The 22,377-nt window shown below is 36.9% G+C and overlaps 1 long non-coding RNA gene across 1 annotated transcript in view; it reads right to left on the reverse strand.

Moving 5' to 3' along the window:
* Positions 1–5,500: 5,500 nt before the first annotated feature.
* Positions 5,501–22,377, reverse strand: part of LOC123334911 — a 71,074-nt gene continuing 54,197 nt past the window's right edge. The window contains exon 3 of the long non-coding RNA XR_006553110.2: positions 5,501–5,680. This is a non-coding gene — a long non-coding RNA (uncharacterized LOC123334911). The remainder of the gene's footprint in view (positions 5,681–22,377) is intronic.

Raw genomic sequence — 22,377 nt, forward strand, 5'->3', positions numbered from 1 at the left:
CACATCTGATAAATGAATGCAATCAAAAACAGTCTTAAAACTCAACAATAAGCAAGCAAATTAAAATTCAACAATAAAAATAAAATAAAATTCGATTAAAAAGTGGGCCAAAGAGTTTTCTGGGCACTTCCCCAGAGACACACAGAAGGCAGATAGGTACATGGAATGATGATCCATATTGTATATCATGAGGGAAATGAGAACTATAACATCAAGGTGACATCACTAACACCCTTCCGCATGGTTAATATGCAAAACATGGACAGCAGAAAGTCCTGGCCAGGATGTGGGGCATCAGGAACTCTCAGTTATGGAGGCAAGAATGCAAAATGGTAAGTCACTTTGAAAAAACAGTTTGGCTGTTTCTATCCTAACTAAACCTATATATAAAATCTAGTAATTGCATTCCTTGGTATTTACTGTAAGAAGCAGAATGCCACTTAAAATCCCTACAAGGACATTTATAGCAGCTTGATAATGGTCAAACTACGAAGTAATCAAGATGTCTTTCAGTAGATGAATGGTTAAAAAAAATTAAAAAAAAAAAAACCTGTGGTACAACCAGACAATGGAATATTATTTAGCACTCAAAAGAAATGAGCTATTAAACCATGAAACGACATGGAGGGAACTTAAATGCATATTCAGTTCAATCACATCCAACTCTTTGTGACTCTGTGGACTGCAGCATGCCAGGCTTCCCTGTCCTTCACCAACTCCTGGAGCTTGCTCAAACTCATGTCCATCAAGTCAGTGATGCCATCCGACCATCTCATCTTACCCAATCTTACCTAGCATCAGGGTCTTCTCTCAGGAGTCAGTTCTTCACATTAGGTGGCCAAAGTATTAGAGTTTCAGCTTCAACATCAGTCCTTCCAATGAATATTTAGGACTGATTTCCTTTAGGATGACTGGTTAAATAAATATTGCTAAGTGAAAGAAGCCAATGAAAATGCTACATAATGTATAATTTCAAATATATGATATTCTCGAAAAAAAGAACTATGGACACAGTAAAAAGATCAGTGACTCTCACAGGTTGGGAGAAAGGGAGGGATGGATTGAGTGAACCCTAGAGTATGGACTTTGAATGATCTGATGTGACAAGTAGGTTCACCAGTTTGTAGGATTTTACCACTCCAGTGGGGCGTGTTGATAATGATGAGACTACATATATGACAGGAAATCTTCATCTGCTCAATAGTGTTGTGATCATAAAACTGCCTTAAAATATAAAAGCAATTAAAAGTAATAATAAACATAGTCAAAGGAGGAAATTTTCATTATGGTAAAGTAAAACAATGATAGCTTAAAACAAAATTAATTTTAAATAATGATTATTTATTGAGAAGTGGGAGAAAACAGAGTGGTATATACAGGGATGGAAGTCATACTTCTTTTAATGTATTAGTTCCATCAACCTGAGTTTAAATTTTAGGTAAATTAGGTAAATAAGCAATCCCTAAAAAAATTAGAGTAATATGAAGTAAAGAATTGATTTGTATTAATATAATGAATTAATGGTATAATCAAATAAAAATATTTCAAGTGAATTTAGAACAATTATTTTTACATCTCTAGTGAGATACCAACTAAAAAGAATAAGAACCCTAAATCATATTAAAATTATTTAGTTAGAACTCTAATTTGTGTTGATATTGGTATTATTAGTCTATAGCTGTTGAATATATATCATAGAATGAAAAAATGGGTAATTTTGGAATTTGTTCCTAGGAGAATCTAGGATTTCTTCCTTGGAGAAAAGAGAGATGATAAAATGAACAGGATAAATTATTAATTGTGCAATTTAGAATATGTATAGACAGATATTTACAATAAATGTTCTTCAAATTTTTCATAATAAAGGGTGAGGGGGAAAAAAGAAATTATTTCTGCCTACAGTCATGAAAATATTGCTGTTTTCATCTGAGTTTATTTTTGTTTTATTTTTACATCTATATTCCTAAATTAATGTAGGAATTTCTTGAATTAACTTCTGCATAAGATATAAAGGTATAAGGGTCTTCCTTACATGGCCCTGTGATAAAGAATCCACCTGTCAATGCAGGAGACTCAAAAGATTTGGGTTTGATCCTTGGGTTGGGAAGATCCCCTGGACTAGAAATTGGCAACCCACTCCAGTATTCTTGCCTGGAAAATCCAATGGACAGAGGAACCTGGCAAGCTGCAGTCCAGGGGGTCGCAAAAAGTCAGATATGACTGAGTAAGCATAAAGTTTCAAGTTTTAGGGTTTTTTTTTTTTTTCATTTTTTTTAACCATAGAGCTATCTAGTTAATCTGGTACCACTTACTGAAACTGCCATTCATTCCCACCAAATTGCCATGGTGTCTTTATGCTAAATCAGGTCTTCATATATGAGCAGATCTATTTTTGAAATCTTTATTCTATTCCATCCTGTACCATGGTACTTTATGACTGTCCTTGTCTTAATATCATCTTGTCTTGATTGCTTTCACTTTATAACTCTTGAAATCTGATAATGTAAGTTTGCTAGTTTTTATTTTTCTTTTCAAGACTGCCTTGATTTTATTAGGCCATTTGCATTTCCAAATTAATTTTAAAATTGGCCTGCAAACTCCACAAAAAGAATATGCTGGGATTACGAGTGGAATAGTATTGACTCTATAAACTGAATTGTTTTACAATAATAGCCAATGCTAGGTTATATCATAGTAAACATATTGAATATATATATATATAATATCTATTTTCTATTTTTATCCATGTGCCTCTGAGAGTTACTTTTAGATTATAAAAGTAAAGTACTTTGGCATTAACCACCTTGTACAAGGTTATACAACTGGCCGTGTAAAATCAGAATGATAGATAATTTCTTCATTCCCCAGAATATTACAATAAATTCCAGATCCCAGAAGGGATCGGGATTATACTTCATAGTCCTATTGAATATACAGATCTGAGTACTAGCACTCTCTTAATTGAGTTGGAGAAACTCTGAAATAAGTGGCTATACTACTATGGTTTTAGCAACTTCAAAGAATTAGCCCAAGGTAAAATCACTGCAGATGGTTGCAGCTATGAAATTAAAACACACTTACTCCTTGGAAGGAAAGTTATGACCAACTTAGATAGAATATTGGGAGAAGGCAATGGCACCCCACTCCAGTACTGTTGCCCAGAAAATCCCATAGATGGAGGAGCCTGGTAGGCTGTGGTCCATGGGATCGCTAAGAGTCGGACACGACTGAGCAACTTCACTTTCACTTTCCACTTTCATGCATTGGAGAAGGAAATGGCAACCCACTCCAGTGTTCTTGCCTGGAGAATCCCACAGACGGAGAAGCCTGGTAGGCTGCAGTCCATGGGGTCTCACAGAGTCAGACACGACTGAAGCGACTTAGTAGTAGCAGTAGTAATAGATAGAATATTAAAATCAGAGACATTACTTTGCCAACAAAGGTCCATCTAGTCAAGGCTGTGGTTTTTCCAGTGGTCATGTATGGATGTGAGAGTTGGACTATAAAGAAAGCTGAGTGCCAAAGAATTGATGCTTTTGAACTGTGGTGTTGGATAAGACTCTTGAGAGTCCCTTGGACTGCAAGGACATCCAACCAGTCCATCCTAAAGGAGATCAATCCTGGGTGTTCATTGGAAGGACGAATGTTGAAGCTGAAACTCCAATACTTTGGCCACCTGATGCAAAGAGCTGACTCGTTGGAAAAGACCCTGATGCTGGGAAAGATTGAGGGCAGGAGGAGAAGGGGATGATAGAAGATGAGATGGTTGGATGGCATCACCGACTCAATGGATATGGGTTTGGGTGGACTCCAGGAGCTGGTGATGGACAGGGAGGCCTGGTGTGCTGCGGTTCATGTGTTCACAAAGAGTCAGACACAACTGAGGGACTGAACTGAAGTGAACTTAATCATTCCAGTTTCCAGCACTTGAATTTAAGCATTCTAATTTTGGATTCTAAATGTGAATATGTTCCTACTTTCACTGAGGAGCAATAAAGATCCAGTAAACTATGTGGAATTAGGATATCTCCATGGTGTATTGATAATAATCATGCTACATATTTGGAAAAAAGAAGCTGCTTCTAATGGCTGGGAAGGCTCAACATGTTTATTTTTCTGTTAATTTCTCTTTTTGAATCACGTTTAATTTTATCCTGATATTTTTCATTTGTTTCCTTACTTCCTCATCTTACCTAATTTTTAAATTAACTTGTTTCTTTTGTCTCTGACCTTCTTAATTTTTGTACCTATTTATATTTTAGATAAGCAAAAGTTTTAGTTTTTCTTCTTCCCTATATTCTTTCTCTTTTTAATTTCTCCCTTAATGCTTCCCATTTTTCTTCTCATTGTTTGATTTCATTTATAAGCAAATAACCACTTATAATAATTCCACAGTGAAAATCACGGAGAAAATAAATGTATATAAACATTCATTTTTCTGGGGGAAAAAAAAGCAAAAGGCACCATATAAGACAATATTGTCTTAGTAAAAAGAGCTCTTATAAATAATAAGCAGCCTTAATTTTGTATAATATGATATAACTTTAATTTTGTATAATATGATAATCAACTTATAAGATGTTCATTTTTTAAGAATGCCAAGAAGAAAAATTTCATGCCAGGCTTCGACCTGCGATTGTGTACCAGGTACTGTTTCAAACTTATGCCTGTATTAGCTTATCCTGTCCTCGTGACTTAATGTAATACAGACACGTGTTTTTAAATGTGCTATAAACAGGAATTGTAACAGTCAATACACTTGAAATTGTGAGGAAAACAGATGGGATTGTATTACATGAGAAGCCAAAGCAGATGGAATGAAAGCAAAAAAGGAGGCAGATATACAAAAAACAAAAAGCAATTTCAGAGCAGGAGGAATACCTGGGATCTTTAGGTTAAAAATGAGAACAGATGAGACAGATGCTTCTCTCCCCTTAAAGATAACAAATAAACATATGAAATCATGTCAGATTTTAGCTGTAAGTGGAAAACCCTAAAGTAGAACTACATGCCACTTCTCCCCTCTTAAATTGTTGGCACTGAAAATATATTTAACAGTGTTAGGAAAACATGGGGACCGGGAACACACATTCATTCTTAGAGCTAATGTAAATCAGCACAGACTTCAGAGAGCAGTTGTGTGATATGGATCTAAATTAAAGTGTCTAATGTCCTTTAGTTCAGCAAGTCTACTTCTTGATTTTAACCTTACAGATATATACTTAAAGAAGTTTACAAAGACATAGACACAAGTTCATTACTGTGAATTATATATAATAGCAAAAAAAAAAAATAAAATGTACTGCGAAATATCTACCACAAGGGAATAAAACGGTGGTAAAGCAGTTCAAAAATGTGTTCCTTGTAGATAACTCAAGTTTCATTGAGGAACGTTGTCAGTTCCAGATATCTACCCAACTGTATTTTTGAGAAATTTATCTATGAAAATGTATGTAGTTTCCAGTATACACAGATACTGGGCATTGAAAAAGTAAAGTAATACATTTGGAGGGATTTTATTTTCTCTTTTTTTCTGAAATGACAGAACATGTTGTAACAATAACAAAAATGCTAAAAGCATATGTTGAGCGATGCCAGGTTCATGGTATGATTACCATTGTTAATTCATATCATCTTTATATCAATCTTCTGTTGCTTGGTACCTGTATTCTTAACTCTCCTGTAAAGTAAGAAAAAGAGCCATTCAGTATAACATCACTTTCACATTAATCAGATGGGCATGACTAGCTAGAGAAACAAAAGCAGATGGAACTTCAGGGGAAGATATTTCAAAATCAGCAGAGATAAGAACAATCCTAGACACTCCACAGGCTCAGAATATACAAATGATAAGGACAGCCGGAGCCTTTCAGTCATCTTCCCGGAAGTAAATAAGCAAAAGACAGCCGAAGCAGAGAAGAAACAAGACTCAGTTGTTGGAATCCCAGTGATAAGTATTAAATAATTATCAATGTCAGAAAAAAAAAAAAAAAAAAAACGCTCATTAGAGATCCCTTGTGTAAAGTTTTAGTCCTTAATCATGTCCATCCTTGCATGAAATGTTCCCTTGATATCTCCAATTTTCATGAATAGATCTCTAATCTTTCCCACTCTATTGTTTTCCTGTTTCTTTGCATTGTTCACTTAAGAAGGCCTTCTTAGCGTTCCTTGATATTCTCTGTAACTCTGCACTCAGTTTAGGTATATCTTTCCTTTTCTCCTTGCCTTTCACTTCTCTTCTTTCCTCAGATATTTGTAAGGCCTCCTCAGACAACCACTTTGCCTTCTTGCATTTCTTTTCCTTTGGGATGGTTTTGGTCACTGCCTCCTATACAATGTTACAAACCTCTGTCTATAGTTCTTCAGGCACTCCATCTACCAGATCTAATCCCTTGAATCTGTTTATCACTTCCACTGTAAAATCATAAGGGATTTTATTTAGGTCATATCTGAATGGCTTAGTGGTTTTCACTACTTTCTTCAATTTAAGCCTGAATTTTACAGTAAGAACCTGATGATCTGAGTCACAAGCTCCAGGTCTTGTTTTTGCTGACTCTATAGAGCTTCTCCATCTTTGGCTGCAAAGAATATAGTCAATCTGATTTCGGTATTGACCATCTGGTGATGTCCATGTGCAGAGTTCTCTCTTAGATTGCTGGAAAAGGCATAGTGAAAAAGTTGACTTGAAACTCACATTAAAAAACAACAACAACAACAAAAAAAAACTAAGATCATGGCATACAGTCACATCACTTCATGGCAAATAGAAAGGGAAAAAGGGAAGCAGCAACAGATTTTTCTTGGACTCTAATATCACTGCTGGTAATGAACAGGGACACCTGACATGCTGCAGTCCATGGGGTCACAAAGAGTCAGACATGACTGAGCGACTGACCTGAACTGAACTGAATATCACTGCAAATGATAACTGCAGCTATGAAGTTAAAAGACATTTGCTGCTTGGAAGGAAACCTATGACAAACCTAGACAGCATATTAGAAAGTAGAGACATCACTTTGCCAACAAAGGTCTGCAAAGTCAAAGCTATGTTTTTTCTAGTAGTCATGTACAGATGTGAGAAAGCTGGTCCATAAAGGCTGAACACCAAAGGGTGCTTTCAAACCATGGAGGTGGAGAAGACTCTTGAAAGTCCCTTGAACTTCAAGGAGATTAGGCTAGTCAATCCTAAAGGAAATCAATCGTTAATATTCACCAGAAGAATTGAAGCTGAAGCTCAAGTATTTTGGTTACCTGCTGCTGCTGCTAAGTTGCTTCAGTCGTGTCCGACTCTGTGCGACCCCATAGACGGAAGCCCACCAGGCACCCCCATCCCTGGGATTCTCCAGGCAAGAACACTGGAGTGGGTTGTCATTTCCTTCTCCAATGCATGAAAGTGAAAAGTGAAAGTGAAGTCGCTCAGTCGTGTCCGACTCTTAGCGATCCCATGGACTACAGCCTACTAGGCTTCTCTATCCATGGGATTTTCCAGGCAAGAGTACTAATGCATATTAAAAAGCAGAGACATTACTTTGCCAACAAAGGTCCATCTAGTCAAGGCTATGGTTTTTCCAGTAGTCATGTATGGATGTGAGAGTCGGACTGTGAAGAAAGCTGAGCGTCAAAGAATTGATGCTTTTGAACTGTGGTGTTGGAGAAGACTCTTGAGAGTCCCTTGGACTGCAAGGAGATCCAACCAGTCCATCCTAAAGGAGATCAGTCCTGGGTGTTCTTTGGAAGGAATGATGCTAAAGCTGAAACTCCAGTACTTTGGCCACATCCTGCAAAGAGTTGACTCATTGGAAAAGACCCTGATGCTGGGAGGGATTGGGGGCAGGAGGAGAAGGGGACAACAGAGGATGAGATGGCTGGATGGCATCAATAACTCAATGGATGTGAGTCTGAGTGAACTCTGGGGGTTGGTGATGGACAGGGAGGCCTGGCGTGCTACTATTCATGGGGTTGCAAATAGTCGGACATGACTGAGCGACTGAACTGAACTGAATGCAAAGAGCCAACTTTTTGAAAAAGACCCTGATACTGGGAAAGATTGAAGAGCAAACAGAGAAGGGGTAGCTGAGGCTGAGATGGTTAGGTAGCATCATTGATTCAATGGATATGAATTTGAGCAAACTCTAGAAGATAGTGGAGGACAGAGGTCCATGGGGTTGCAAAGAGTCAGGCAAGACTTAGTGACTGAAAAAGTGTAAAGGTTGCCACATAATTTTAGCCTCAGTCCTTTATGATTTTGAAATAAATAACAAGAATTATAGAGAACCACTGACATTAAGGTTCTTTACTCAGAACCATCTTCTGTTATTTCTAAACCAAAAACACTGATGTTACTCTCTTCCTTTTTCTTTTCTTTTTCCTCCTGAATGCACTGTACAGTTATTCATTTATGACTGGCAGAAAGAAATTTCAATAAATTATGATTGCCACTTTATGAATTTTCAGAACATCTGAGTAATGTAAAATGATATATTTCAACAGAGAAAATGTTTCAGGTACTGTGGAGACATTTTCAATAGGTTTAGTGGGTAGATGAAAAATGGTATTTCAAAGACTCTTCAGTATGAAATATCCTTCAGAAAATGACTGCTCGAGTGAAAATTTCTCTCTGTATAACTAAGATAACTTTTATAGGGGTCGTCTAGTGATAAAGATAAGCTGGGGGGGAAAAAAACTTGTATGAGATGTAAATGTTAACTATGTTCTTTTTCAAATAGTTTTTAATCCCAGTAGAAGTCATAGAAAAGAAGAATGGTTTTCCTTTTCTCTTCATGGTAACTTGTGCTGGCTACTATTACTTATTTCCATGATTGTTCAAAGCGAAACAGGAGGAGACAGAAATTCTCAGTCTTTCTGCCCTATGTTATGGTGCCAATTTCACTAGTGCAAGTGAGAACTCAGTACCTTATCTCACCATATTTAGAGATAAAGTAAAGATCAGATGTAGTATTGCACTGTATTTCCTGAGCTAAGTGGATGCTGCTGCTGCTAAGTCGCTTCAGTCGTGTCCGACTCTGTGAGACCCCATAGATGGCAGCCCACAAGGCTCCCCCATCCCTGGGATTCTCCAGGCAAGAACACTGGAGTGGGTTGCCATTTCCTTCTCCAATGCATGAAAGTTAAAAGTGAAAGCGAAGTCGCTCAATCGTGTCCGACTCTTAGCGACCCCATGGGCTGCAGCCCACCAGGTTCCTCAGTCCATGTGAGTTTCCAGGCAAGAGTACTGGAGTGGGGTGCCATTGCCTTCTCCGAAGTGGAGGCTAGATGTTACCAAAGGCTCCTCCCAAACAAGTCCAGGACTGTATATCACAATCAGTACTAAGAAAGAATATAGGAAAAGCCCGACAGTTCAAAAGCATCAACCTTCTGGCACTCAGCCTTCTTTGTGGTCCAGCTGTGACATTCCTACTTGTCTCAATTTAAGCCTGAATTTGACAAAGAGGAGCTCATGATCTGAGCTGCAGTTAACCCCAGGTCTTGTTTTTACTGACTGTATAGAGCTTCTCCCCCTTAGACTATTCCCTGACTCTTAGTAACATGTCTTGAAACATATAAATGTAATTAGAATGGATTTGTTTTTAAAAAAAACTTTCAAAGTTGAGTTCATATACATAGAAAAAAATCTGTAACTTATCTTCAAATGAACATAAACTTTGAATTTCACAAATTTGGCAATTAAAAATGTGCCTTTGAGTTTTCAGCATAATTTCTTCTTGAATAAGGAGTTCTCAAAATAGAAATTTAGTATTTCTAGGCTCTTTAAAATCCCACTAGAAATTATTACAGTATGTTTTCACTACAAATATCAGTTTCTTATATGAGGGCAGGAAGCTAAAATTTTAACAAGAATTGTTGAAATGAGGAAAATTTAATTCAAGGAAAAAATAAATGAAGAAATATGGTTACTATTATATAGCTATTTGTATATTGAATTATTCCATGTTTAACAAATCAACTGACGAACAAGCAATACACATGTCAGAGAAAGTGTTTTGGGGATGTGAGGAGAAATAATACATATATATATGTAGTAGTAGTAAGTTTGCTGCCCCCCTGCTGTTGGTCCTTCTGTTGACTATAAAAATTGCCTTTTTCAAAATGAGTTTCAAGAAATCTGGTTGAGTATGCCCAGCTGGCCTTCTAAAATACTATCAGTTCAGTTTAGTTCAGTCACTCAGTCGTGTCCGACTCCTTGTGACCCCATGAATCATAGCACGCCAGGCCTCCCTGTCTATCACCAACTCCTGGAGTTCACTCAAATACTATACCCACTCATAAAATGGACAATGCTTGAGAAACAGATGAATTCACCTTGTTATATTTTCTAAAATTTACCTTGTAAATTCCTCCCAAATGAAGACTTGTATATGTCTTTGCAGCAGAGTTAAACGAGAGAATGTCTGTTGTGACTTTATTTTTTCCACAATATCTGTGGAAAATCTGTCAAACCGATTTTTATTATTTTAATTATCAATATTAATATAATTTTTTAAAAGAGAATGGCTTCTCATGAAGCTCATCAAGACTCATTTTATCTATCCTCAAAGACTAAATATTTTAGGTCTATTAGTCATAGGAAGGCTGAAATTATCTAGAGTGAAATTTAATTAAAAACTAAGCAATAAGATTCCAAGATTCTTAAGCCATAGGATATGGTTCATTAAATATTAGAGAATATTTTTAAAAGAAACAGTGTTAGACTTTTTGAGGATGGAGAAAAATTATCTGATGTGCTTCCATGATAAGCTGAATTATATATATTTTGAGAAATAAAAATTGGTGGAAAGTGCTCCATCATCATTTTGAGAAATTACTTGTTTTTTTAGACAAATTAAACATACTAAGTTAAAGAGAATACTAGGCCAGAACTCAAAAAATAACTTAATCTTAGGTATGTAGAATAAAAATTATAAGACATTCTCTTTAACCTCTGTGAGGCTGAAAAAGCATCTCAGAAGGGCAAAAACCTGTCCAAGTGCTGAGGGCATGAAAACACTAAATCAAGTAATAAGACAATTGGGAGAGATCTCCCACTAGCACTGTTAAAGAGAAAGGAAGGTAAATTCTTTTCCTAAGAGAGAAACTGTTGTATATTGAAAAAAATGAATTTAAATAAAGTTATTATGTGTGTGATCATCTACAGGCAATTAATTAAAAAAATCAGGAGAGAGAATCTCCCACATGTTGAATTCTGCAAAGGTAGCAAACACAGTTCCAACCCATCTGCCCATCTATCTGGAATAGCACAAGAACCCAAACAGCAGACAGTTAAAGTCTACTAATAGAAGGAGTCGAAAGAGTGTTTAGTAGAAGGAGTGTTGGTGTAGGAGGAGAGCAGACGTTATCTGGTGATGCTAGAGAGGGTCTGCAGTTCCTGGAGCCCTTAGGTCAGTTTTTTATTACTTTATTACTTGTTAGAATCAAGTGGGGTAGCTATGAAAAATACTCATGCTGGGGTTTCAGTTCTGGAAATTCTAATTGAATAGGTCTTGGATGTGAACTGAGCAGTGGGAATTTTGAAGAATCCTTGGGTTTTCATTTTCATCCAAATTTGAGAACCACTGCTTCAAGGCAGAGTTTATGCTTTCCAGGTTCCTGGCAGTCAGGGGACAGAATCCTATAAATGATTTTGGGAAAGAGTTTCAACAGTCATTTTAATGCTGGTGCTTCTAAGTGTGTGAAGGTGAAAGTGAAAGTGTTAGCCCATCAGACTTCTCTACCCATGGGATTCTCCAGGCAAGAATACTGAAGTGGTAGCCATTCCCTTCTGCAGGGTATCTTCCCAACCCAGGGATCGAACTCAGGTCTCCCACATTGCAGGCAGATTTTTTACTGTCTGAGTCACCAGGAAAGCCCATCTGACTCTCCAGATCTACCAACCATGGGATAGGGAGCTTCCCAGGAAGACTACTTTTCCTTTAGTTTCTGAGGATGGCAGGAAAACTCAGCTCAACAAAGCCCATCTGTTACTGTTAACCCTCAACCAAAGAGATTATTATGCCTTTACCAAACTAGCCAGACTCTGCTCAAGAGGCCATAGCAAAATGATACATGATGGCAAAAGAAACAAACTAAAATAAACAATCAGTTCAGTTCAGTTACTCAGTCATGTCTGAATCTTTGCAACCCCATGGACTACAGCATGCCAGGCCACCCTGTCCATCACTAACTCCAAGAGTTTACTCAAACTCATGTCCATTGAGTCAGTGATGCCATCCAATCACCTCATCCTCTGTCGTCCCCTTCTCTTCCCACCTTCAAACTTTCCCAGAAACAGGGTCTTTACCAATGAGTCACTTCTTTCAACCAGGTGGCCAAAGTATTGGAGTTTCAGCTTCAGCATCAGCCCTTCCAATGAATGTTTAGGACTGATTTGCTTTAGGATTGACTGAATGGATCTCCTTGCTGCCCAAGGGACTCTGAAGAGTTTTCTCCAACACCACAGTTCAAAAACATCAATTCTTCAGCCCTCAGCTTTCTTTAGAGTCCAACTCTCACATCCATACATGACTACAGGAAAAAGCACAGCTTTGACTTGATGGACATTTGTTGGCAAAGTAATGTCTCTGCTTTTTAATATGCTGTCTATTTTGGTCATAACTTTCTTTCAAGGAGGAAGCGTCTTCTAATTTCATGGCTTCAGTCACCATCTGCAGTTATTTTGTAGCACCCCCACCCCCCCCCCCCAAAAATAAAGTCTGCCACTGTTTCCCCATCTATTTGCCGTGAAATAGCAAACATTTAAGGGAATCAAAAACTTGAAGGATGAAAATCAAGTTGAACATCTAAAAGAAGGGGTTGCCTTTTTTTAATGTGGTGGTTGTTTAAAAATTATTATTAAGTACTTTCAAAATTACAGAATGATTTTGAAAATAGCACCAAGAACTCCCACAGCTCCTTCACTGTATTCCCAGTTTTAACATTTTGCTTCGTTTGCTCTATCATTCTCTCTTCCTGTAGAAGGACATATTTTTTTCTGAACCATTTGAGCCAGTTGAAGATCTAATGGTCATTTAAAAATATTAACTTCAGTTTATTCCATATAAAATTTTCTCTTTTTTTAATTTTATTTTTAACTTTACAATATTGTATTGGTTTTGCCATATATCAACATGAATCCACCACAGGTATACACGTGTTCCCCATCCTGAACCCTCCTCCCTCCTCCCTCTCCATACCATCCCTCTGGGTCGTCCCAGAGCACCAGCCCCAAGCATCCAGTATTGTGCATCGAACCTGGACTGGCGACCCGTTTCATATATGATATTACACATGTTTCAATGCCGTTCTCCCAAATCATCCCACCCTCTCCCTCTCCCACAGAGTCCAAAAGAGTGTTCTATACATCAGTGTCTCTTATGCTATCTCATATACAGGGTTATTGTTACCACCTTTCTAAATTCCATATATATGAGTTAGTATACTGTATTGGTGTTTTTCTTTCTGGCTTACTTCACTCTGTATAATAGGCTCCAGTTTCATCCACCTCATTAGAACTGATTCAAATGTATTCTTAAAGATTAGCTTGTCTTTTGGTCTTTGGAGATTTCTTATATAACATTATATAGATAGATAAACTTGCAATATATAAAGGCAAATATCTTGTAGTGTGTAGTCTTACTAAATGCTTTCTACTCACTATTATAAATAATTTATTTATGAATCTATTTTCATGGAATAATATACCATAAGCGGTTCTGCTACTTCCTTTTTTATTTGCTTAAAAATAGTCTCAGGTTAGTAACAATTTTACTATTCTCCCAGTTTTTATTTTTTATTTATTTATTTTAATTAACTTATTTATTTTAATTGGAGGCTAATTACAATATTGTAGTGATTTGTTCTATACATTGACATGAATCAGCCATGGGTGTACATGTGTCCCCCATCCTGAACCCCCCTCCCACCTCCCTCCCCATTCCACCCCTCAGGGTTGTCCCAGTGCACCGGCTTTGAGTGCCCTGTTTTATGCATTGAACTTGGACTGGTGATCTATTTCACATATGGTAATATACATGTTTCAATGGTATTTTTTCAAATCATCCCACCCTCGCCTTCTCCCACAGAGTCCAAAAGTCTGTTCTTTATATCTGTGTCTCTTTTGCTGTCTTGCATAGAGGGTCATCATTACTATCTTTCTAAATTCCATAATTAGTGGTGGATTCAAAAGAGAAAGAGAGACAGGCATCATGAGGGGAAATTTATGAAACCTGATAAAAATCTCAAGCAGATCAAGATGGATTAAAAAAAAATCAATGGGCTATCCTTACAAGGTTCTGCAAAAGGGAACAAAAGAACATGAAGAGAACTTATAGGATAACAATAAACATACTAGCTGAATAATCCCCTGGACTGTGGAAGAGTTTGCCTTATGAGACTGAAAGTGATCCCTGAGTCACAAATGGAATTAATGACAAATCTCATACATGTCAACATTCTCTGGTTAAATTCTAGATGTGGAAGGATAAAGAAAACAAAACCTTACAGATGTTCAGACTAAATGTGAAAATACTTTACCACTTAGAATGCAGATAGAGTTGGTTGAGATCTTTCATAGGTAGCACAGGGAACTAGGAAGCGATAGAAAAGTTTGAGAGAAGAGTTCACAGAATAGCTCATGAGAAAATGTTTTAAAAACTGAGAATCCCAAGAATTAATCCATTTTCTCTGGATGATTAGAAAGATACATAGCCTATGCAATAATATAGAAAATTCTAAATATAAATATGCATGTCCTGCATCTTCTGCATTGACAGGGGAATTCTTTACCACTGCACCACCTGGGAAGCTCCCAAGTATAAATATGTTTACCCATGTTCCATATCTCTGAAAGATAATTGATAAAGGACTTGAGCAAATGGCTAATTGGATCCAAAGAGACACCTGAAGATAAAGAAAAACAAAGTGGAAAATACTGAGAAATGTGTACAAGTGGAAAGCTGCATTAAGTTTATGAAGGTGAAGAGAAAATAGGATGATAAACTATTCTGAAAACAAATGCTTACATCAAATCCCAGGAGTTGGAAGGAAGCATCTGAGGAAATGTTAATAAAGTATTCCTAAATCCTCAAGTAGTTATCAAATAAACAATACAATTTTAGCCTGAAAAAGAAGTTTGACAAATGCTGTTGACCTGCCCTTTTTGGTTATGCTTTAGTCTATGATTGTTTTAGCTGTTTGGGTATTTGGGAAACATTTAGTCCAATCCCACCTTGCAACACACTCATAAAAATCACCTTCCTATTCGCTCCCTGAATCAAGGTTAGAGCAATGATATGGACTGAATTTTGTTCCCTCAAAGTTTGAATGCAAAAGCCCTAATCTGCAACGTGACCGTATTTACAGATACAGTTGTTGTTGTTATTGTTCGATCACTAAGTCATGTCCAACTCTTTGCAGATGGAGTACTTTCAGTTAAATGAGGTCATAAAGGTGAGCCCTTAATCCAATGGGAGTAGCATCCTTCTAAGAAGGCTAGACCAGAGCTTTTGCTCTCTCTTTGTGTGCACACAGAGGACAGGCCCTGTGGACACATAGCAAGAAGGTAATCATCTATAAACCGATAAGAATTGCATCCCCAGAAACTAAACCTGAGGGCACTGGGCTCAGACTTCCAGTCTCCAAATCCGTGGGAAACACTTTTCTGCTGAAGTCACCTACACTGTGAAATTTTGTCATGGCAGCAACATATCATTAAAATAGGTTTCTATAAGGTTTTTCTACAAAGAGACCAATACTAAATGTTCTCTGCTGTTATACTGTGAAGGCAGTCATGGATAATATGCAAGTAAATAACATAGCTGTATTTCAATAAAGCTTTCTTTAGAAAAACAGGCTGCAGTTGTAGCCTGCTAACTTCTGCTCAAAAAGTCTCTCAGTAACAGTACCATGTATCAAAAACATCCCAAGAGTTTGCTTCTGGCAGACACCTGAATCAACGCTTAATATTACCAAGAGAACTTGAATATTTCGTGCAAGGGTACAAGACACTGAAGAACTGAGAACACTTCATTCTGACTCTCCTGTGTTCCCCACGCCTGCTTTTTCACACATTCTCCTCATTGTCCTTTTAAAAATGCCCAAACAATGGCTTCTAATCCTTAAGTACACTATTCTCTTCCAAAACAAGCTACATTTTGCCTGTTTCCCTCCTTTTAAAGTAATCCTAGAAGATATTATGTCCTCCTTCTCAGATTAGAATGTTCCTTCAGGGCCTTCTCATGCCTGGAAATTCCACAGATATTTCTGCAGTTGTATCAGGCTCAAACACCCTCAAGCACATCTTTTATGTTGACTTAATTTTCTTTCAAAAAATTTCTTGCCATAGACTCCTAGTTCCTAGTGTCGAAAGCCTACTCCTTTATATCTCTCAAACCCCTGCACCTATAACCTGGGCCAGGACAGATTGGCAGAGGCAGGCAAGTAAGAAAAACCGGGATTGAGAGATATTGAATTTTTGTTCTCTGCAGGTTAATTATGCCTTTCATACATCCTTAATCCATCAGACTTCCTCAACATAAATCAGTCTGCACCATACTAGACCCTCCATAAATATTTACTGAATGAATGAATTGGAAGCACAATTTCATGTTTTAAATGATGTAAGATCTGTAGTCCAGGAAAGATCACTTTCCACCTTCAAATAACTCAAGCACAGTGGCTGCCGAAAATAGGAATTTTTAACACAGAGAGCATTACTGTCAACCATACATTCTTCTAAGAGAAAGGATTGATATAGAGAAAGACCGCCTGTCTAATACTTCTCCATAAATGTTTGCAAATCAATGCTCTTATTATTACTAACAATGCTGCAAAGAATAACCTTGTATATATTTCTTATCATCCATGGACAGGGAGGAAGGGTTCTGAACTCCTTGCTTCCTCTCTGTAATAGGAATACACTCACCCCCTTCCCATTGTTGCTGTTGTTTTATTGTTCACTTGTTAGGCCCTGTTCAACTCTTTCTGACCCTACGGACTTCAACATACCAGGCTTCCCTGTCCTTCACTATCTCCCGGGGTTTGATCAAATTCACGTGCACTGACTCAATGATGGTTTCTAACCATCTCATCCTCTGCCATCCCCTTCTCCTTTTGCCTTCAATCTTTCACAGCTTTCCCCATAGGTGGACTATACTCCACTGCCTGGATGAGTTCAGACTTAGTCATGTGACTTCTTTGTCCAATAGAATGTGGACAGAAGTAAGCCTGTGCTAATTTCAAGCAGAGACTTGCAGTCTGCCATGTTTCACTAAGTCCCTTTAGCTTCTGCTCCTGCATGAAGAACATGATCCTTATAGCAGGGGAAACTTTAGCACTGGTTCAGGAATGAGCAGTTTCCAGACAGAGCAGAAGCTGACCTGCTGCCCTCATACAAGCAATAATTATATGCTTTGATTGTGAGCCACTGAGATTTCAGAGTTTCTTATGGCTGCTACACAAGCTGACTAGCAGAGTAAGGCTAAATTTCCAGAACTGGGATTTCTGGGTCAAAGGGTAAATGCAATTTTTATTTTGATAGGTATTGCCAACTTTCACTCCATAGCAATAATGCCATTTTGCACGGCAACAACTTATCACTATGTCTATTCCTTAACAGCCTCTGCAACTGTTGATGTTAAATGTCTGGATTTTTCCCAATCTGAGAAGAAATAGTATGTTAGGGTTCTGTGCATTTGTGTTTCTCCAGTCAAAACTGAGATTATTCCTCTTTGTAGCTTAAGGCCCCTGTCTTTCAGAGAACTCTCTGCTAATAACTTTGTCCATTTTTTCTGTTGGTTTCTTCTCAATTTCTAGATGCTGGATAAGTAGTAAGATTAGTCCCTTAACAGTATGAGCAATCTTCTTTATTTGTCCTTTCTCATTTGACTAAGCTTAGGTGTTTTTTGTTTTTGTTTTTTTTTTAACCTTAAATGTTGTTTTATTTGACTTTAAATACCTAAATCTGTGTTATATTTTCATGGCTCAAATGGAAATCAGTTGTAACTTTTGAAGATGTTTCCAAAGGGTGGAAGAAGTAAATGTGGAAAATTATGTTTGAAAGAGCTCTTTGCTGGGTATATTTGGTTATGGTCAGCCTTTTAACATGTGAATTATGTATTTCACAGTATGGAGATACCTGGGTTTGATAAGTCCTACTTTTATTATAAGTAGACAAGAATCTTTGTCTTAAGATATTCAAATCCAGGTTCTATAAAAGCACAATTATTTTGCAGAATTAAATGCCAAGAAAACATTGTTCTAGCCAAATCTGAAAAGAATTAAATGGAATACAAGTCATTTTACATGGATGAATAAGAACAAAAATAACTTTTAAAAAGTCACAATAATGCTCCAAAAGCACAGTGTAGCAGAATAATCTGATTAGTAAAGTACATATACTTTATTTTTTGCTATTGGTTAATCACAAAAGACTGAAAAGTTTATTAGACAATTTACTTGCACATCTTTTATGTTCAATACTCACATCTATAGACAATAATCCAGTATCTATTTTCCAGAATGGTGATTTTTTTAAATATTTCAGTTAGTTTGCACTTTAAAAATTGTAGTGTGTGCTCTCTTAAACATTTTTCAGTGGGAATCTGAAATTATTCACCACCAGTTTAAACAGTTAGACTCTATTTTTAGTTTTTAATAAAAATAAATGGTTTAAAAAATCTTATTTGTGTACTTATATAGACAAGTCTAAGTTATGTTGGTCATAATTTTTGGATACTGCAAATGAATGTGTTACTCGACTTACTCAATTTCTTGAGAATATGAAAAAAAGAAAAAACCCACAAACAAAAAAATCTTATGCAGACATATCCAAAGGCTCTTAATTATACTGTTGATCTTTAACCTTGACACACCTTGATTAACTTAATATATTCAGAAAGGTTTGCAAAGATTGAAATATTGTTGATTTCAATATGTCTTTGCCAATAAATGTTTTGGGTAAAATGTTTTAATCTTATCACACTCTTTATTATATATGTTTGTCAAAACCTGGACTTACAGATTTACCTTATTCAATTTGGAAAATGTCAACCATATAACCTAATTGGTAAAACCAGTCAATACTCTCCAACTAATCAGCCACATCAGAATTCTTTCTGTCAGAGAAGGTTGGACTTCATTTTTCAATTCAAATAAACATATTAATATGCATTCCTATGACAACCAGCTCATTTCTGAATTCTAAGACAGAGCCATCCCATGAATATCTCAGGTGGATGGAATAGTGTGCTGCCATCTCCAATTTTTCTTATGGAAGTTCCCTTGATTTCCTTTCATAGCATTTTCTCAGGAGTAAGTAGTTTTTTCACAGTAGTTGGAGAGTGAAAGTGGGAAGGTCTCCAAATGAAAACTGTCATTGTTTCTCTACTGTCTTACTCTAAAATATATATAAATTACAACAAACTCTGTGCTTCTAAGGCCATTTTAGAAACAAAAAATTTAACTAAGACAGAGACAAATAATGCTGCTTTAATTAAAGGTGTCCTTCTGGAAAATAATTCTTATGTCAAACGATCACTTTGTTTTACACCTTAACAAATCCTCTTTGGATGACACAATCTCAGACTGAAAAATTTTAGGAAAGAACAGGTATAGAATGTGAGTTTCTGGAATATGATTTACTCAAAATGCTCTTGTCTATACAGTTGACCTTTGAGCAGCATGGTTTTGAACTTCCCGGGTCCATATATATGTGAATTTCTTTCACTAAACACACACTACAGTGCTCCATGATATGTAGCTGACCCAAAAAGTGGAACCTTGGATATGAAGGAACCAGGTATACAAGGGCCCATGATGAAATTATACATGGAGTTTTCTACATGCGGAGGATCAGTAGCCCTAACATTCATGTTGTCCTTGGATCAACTGTGTGCTTTGGAATGTTTTATGTACAACAAATAATTGTGCACAGTTTTAAGTTGATTATCTCAAAAGGTAATATTTCTTGCTCCTAGAGGAAACTTAACAGAACTTTTTTAACACATAACCTTTTCAGACAAATCATATTATCTGACAAGGGGGAAAATTTTCCATCTTGAGCAGACAGAAACTAGAAAAACCCACACCTGTAACATATTTAGAATCCCTGTGTACTGGGTTGAATCATGACCTTCCAAAATTCATGGCCACCCAGAACTTACGGAATATGACCTAATTTGGAAATATGGCCTTTTCAGATGATATCAAGTTAAGATGAGGTTATACTGAATTAGAGTAGGCTCTGAATCCAATATGACTGTTTTCATTATGAGAAGAGGGAAATTTGGGCACAGAGATACAGACACACATATGGAAGATGGCAGATGGAACCAACCAAAGCTAGAAGAGGAAAAAAGAGATTCTTCCCTATGAGGCATGGGAGAGAGAATGGCCCTACCACTTTCATTTCATATTTTTGAAATATGAAATAATATTCTCGAGAATAAATGTATTTTTTTTATTTACTACCTAGGTCATAGAACTTTATTATGTCAGTCCCAAATTAGATCTGATAGACAGAGTGCCTGAAGAACTATGGACAGGGGTTCATACATTGTACAGGAGGCACTGAACAAAACTATCCCCCAAAGAAACAAATGCAAAAAGGCAAAATTCTTCTCTGAGGAGGCCTTACAAGTAGCTGAGAAAAGAAGAGAAGCAAAAGACAAAAGAGAAAAGGAACGATATACCCATTTGAATGCAGAGTTCCAAAGAATAGCATGGAGAGATAAGAAGCCTTCCTAAGTGATCAATGCAAGAAATAAAGGAAAACAATAGAATAGGAAAGACTAGAGATATTTTCAAGAAAATTTGAGATACCAAGGGAATATTTCATGCAAAGATGGGCTCAATAAAGGACAGAAATGGTAGGGACCTAACAGAAGCAGAAAATATTAAAAAGAGGTAGCAAGAATACACAGAACTATACAAAAAAGATCTTCATGAGCCAGATAATCACAGTGGTATGATCACTGGACTAGAGCCAAACATCCTGGAATGTGAAGTCAAGTAGGCCTTAGGAAGCATCACTATGAACAAAGCTAGTGGAGATGATGGAATTCCAGTGGAGCTATTTCAAATCTGAAAAGATGATGCTGTGAAAATGCTGCACTCAATATGCCAGCAAATTTGAAAAACTTAGAAGTGGCCACAGAACTGGAAAAGGTCAGATTTCATTCCAATCCCAAAGAAAGGCAATGCCAAAGAATGTTCAGGCTATTGCACAAATGTACTCATTTCACATGCTAGCAAAGTAATGCTCAAAATTCTCCAAGACAGACTTCAACAGTACATGAACTGTGAACCTCCAGATGTTCAAGCTGGATTTAGGAAAGGCAGAGGAACCAGAGATCAAATTGTTGACATCTGTTGGATCATTGAAAAACCAAGAGAATTCCAGAAAAACATCTATTTCTGCTTCACTGACTATTCCAAAGCCTTTGACTATGTGGATCACAACTAACTGTGGAAAATTCTTAAAGAGGTGGAAAATTCTTAAAGAGGTGGGAATACCAGACCACCTTTCCTACTTTCTGTGAAACCTGTATTGCAGGTCAAGAAGCAATATTTAGAACCAGACAAGGAACAATGGACTGGTTCCAAATCAGGAAAGAAGTACGTCAAGGTTGTTTATTGTCACTCTGCTTATTTAACTTCTATGCAGAGTACATCATGCAAAATGCCAGGCTGGATGAAACACAAGCTGGAATCAAGATTGCTGGGAGAAATATCAATAACCTCAGATATGCAGATGACACCATACTATGGCAGAAAGCAAACAGGAACTAAAGAACTTCTTGATGAAGGTGAAAGAAGAGAGTGAAAAATACTGGCTTAAAGCTCAACATTCAGAAAACAAAGGTCATGGCATCCAGTCCCATCACTTCATGACAAACAGATAGGGAAACAATGGAAATAGTGACAGACTTTATTTTCTTGGGCTCCAAAATCACTGCACATGGTGACCGAAGCCACAAAATCAAAAGATGCTTGTTCTTTGGAAGAAAAACTATGACAAACCTAGACAGCTTATAAAAAGCAGAGACTTTACATTGCTGGCAAATGTTCAAAAAGTCAAAGCTATGGGTTTTCCAGTAGTCATATATAGACGTGAGAGTTGGGCCATAAAGAAAGATAAACACCAAAGAATTTATGCTTTTTTTATTTTATTTTATTTTTTAACTTTACAATATTGTATTGGTTTTGCCATATATCAACATGAATTGATGCTTTTGAGCTATGGTGTTGAAGAAGACTCTTCAGGGTCCCTTGGACTACAAGGAAATCAAACCAGTCCATTCTAAAGGAAATCAGTCCTGAATATTCATTGGAGGGACTGATGCTGATGCTGAAGATCCAATACTTTGACACCCTGATGTGAAAAAC

Source organism: Bubalus bubalis, chromosome 8, assembly GCF_019923935.1.
Source record: "Bubalus bubalis isolate 160015118507 breed Murrah chromosome 8, NDDB_SH_1, whole genome shotgun sequence".
In the NCBI taxonomy this organism is placed as follows: Eukaryota; Metazoa; Chordata; class Mammalia; order Artiodactyla; family Bovidae; genus Bubalus; species Bubalus bubalis.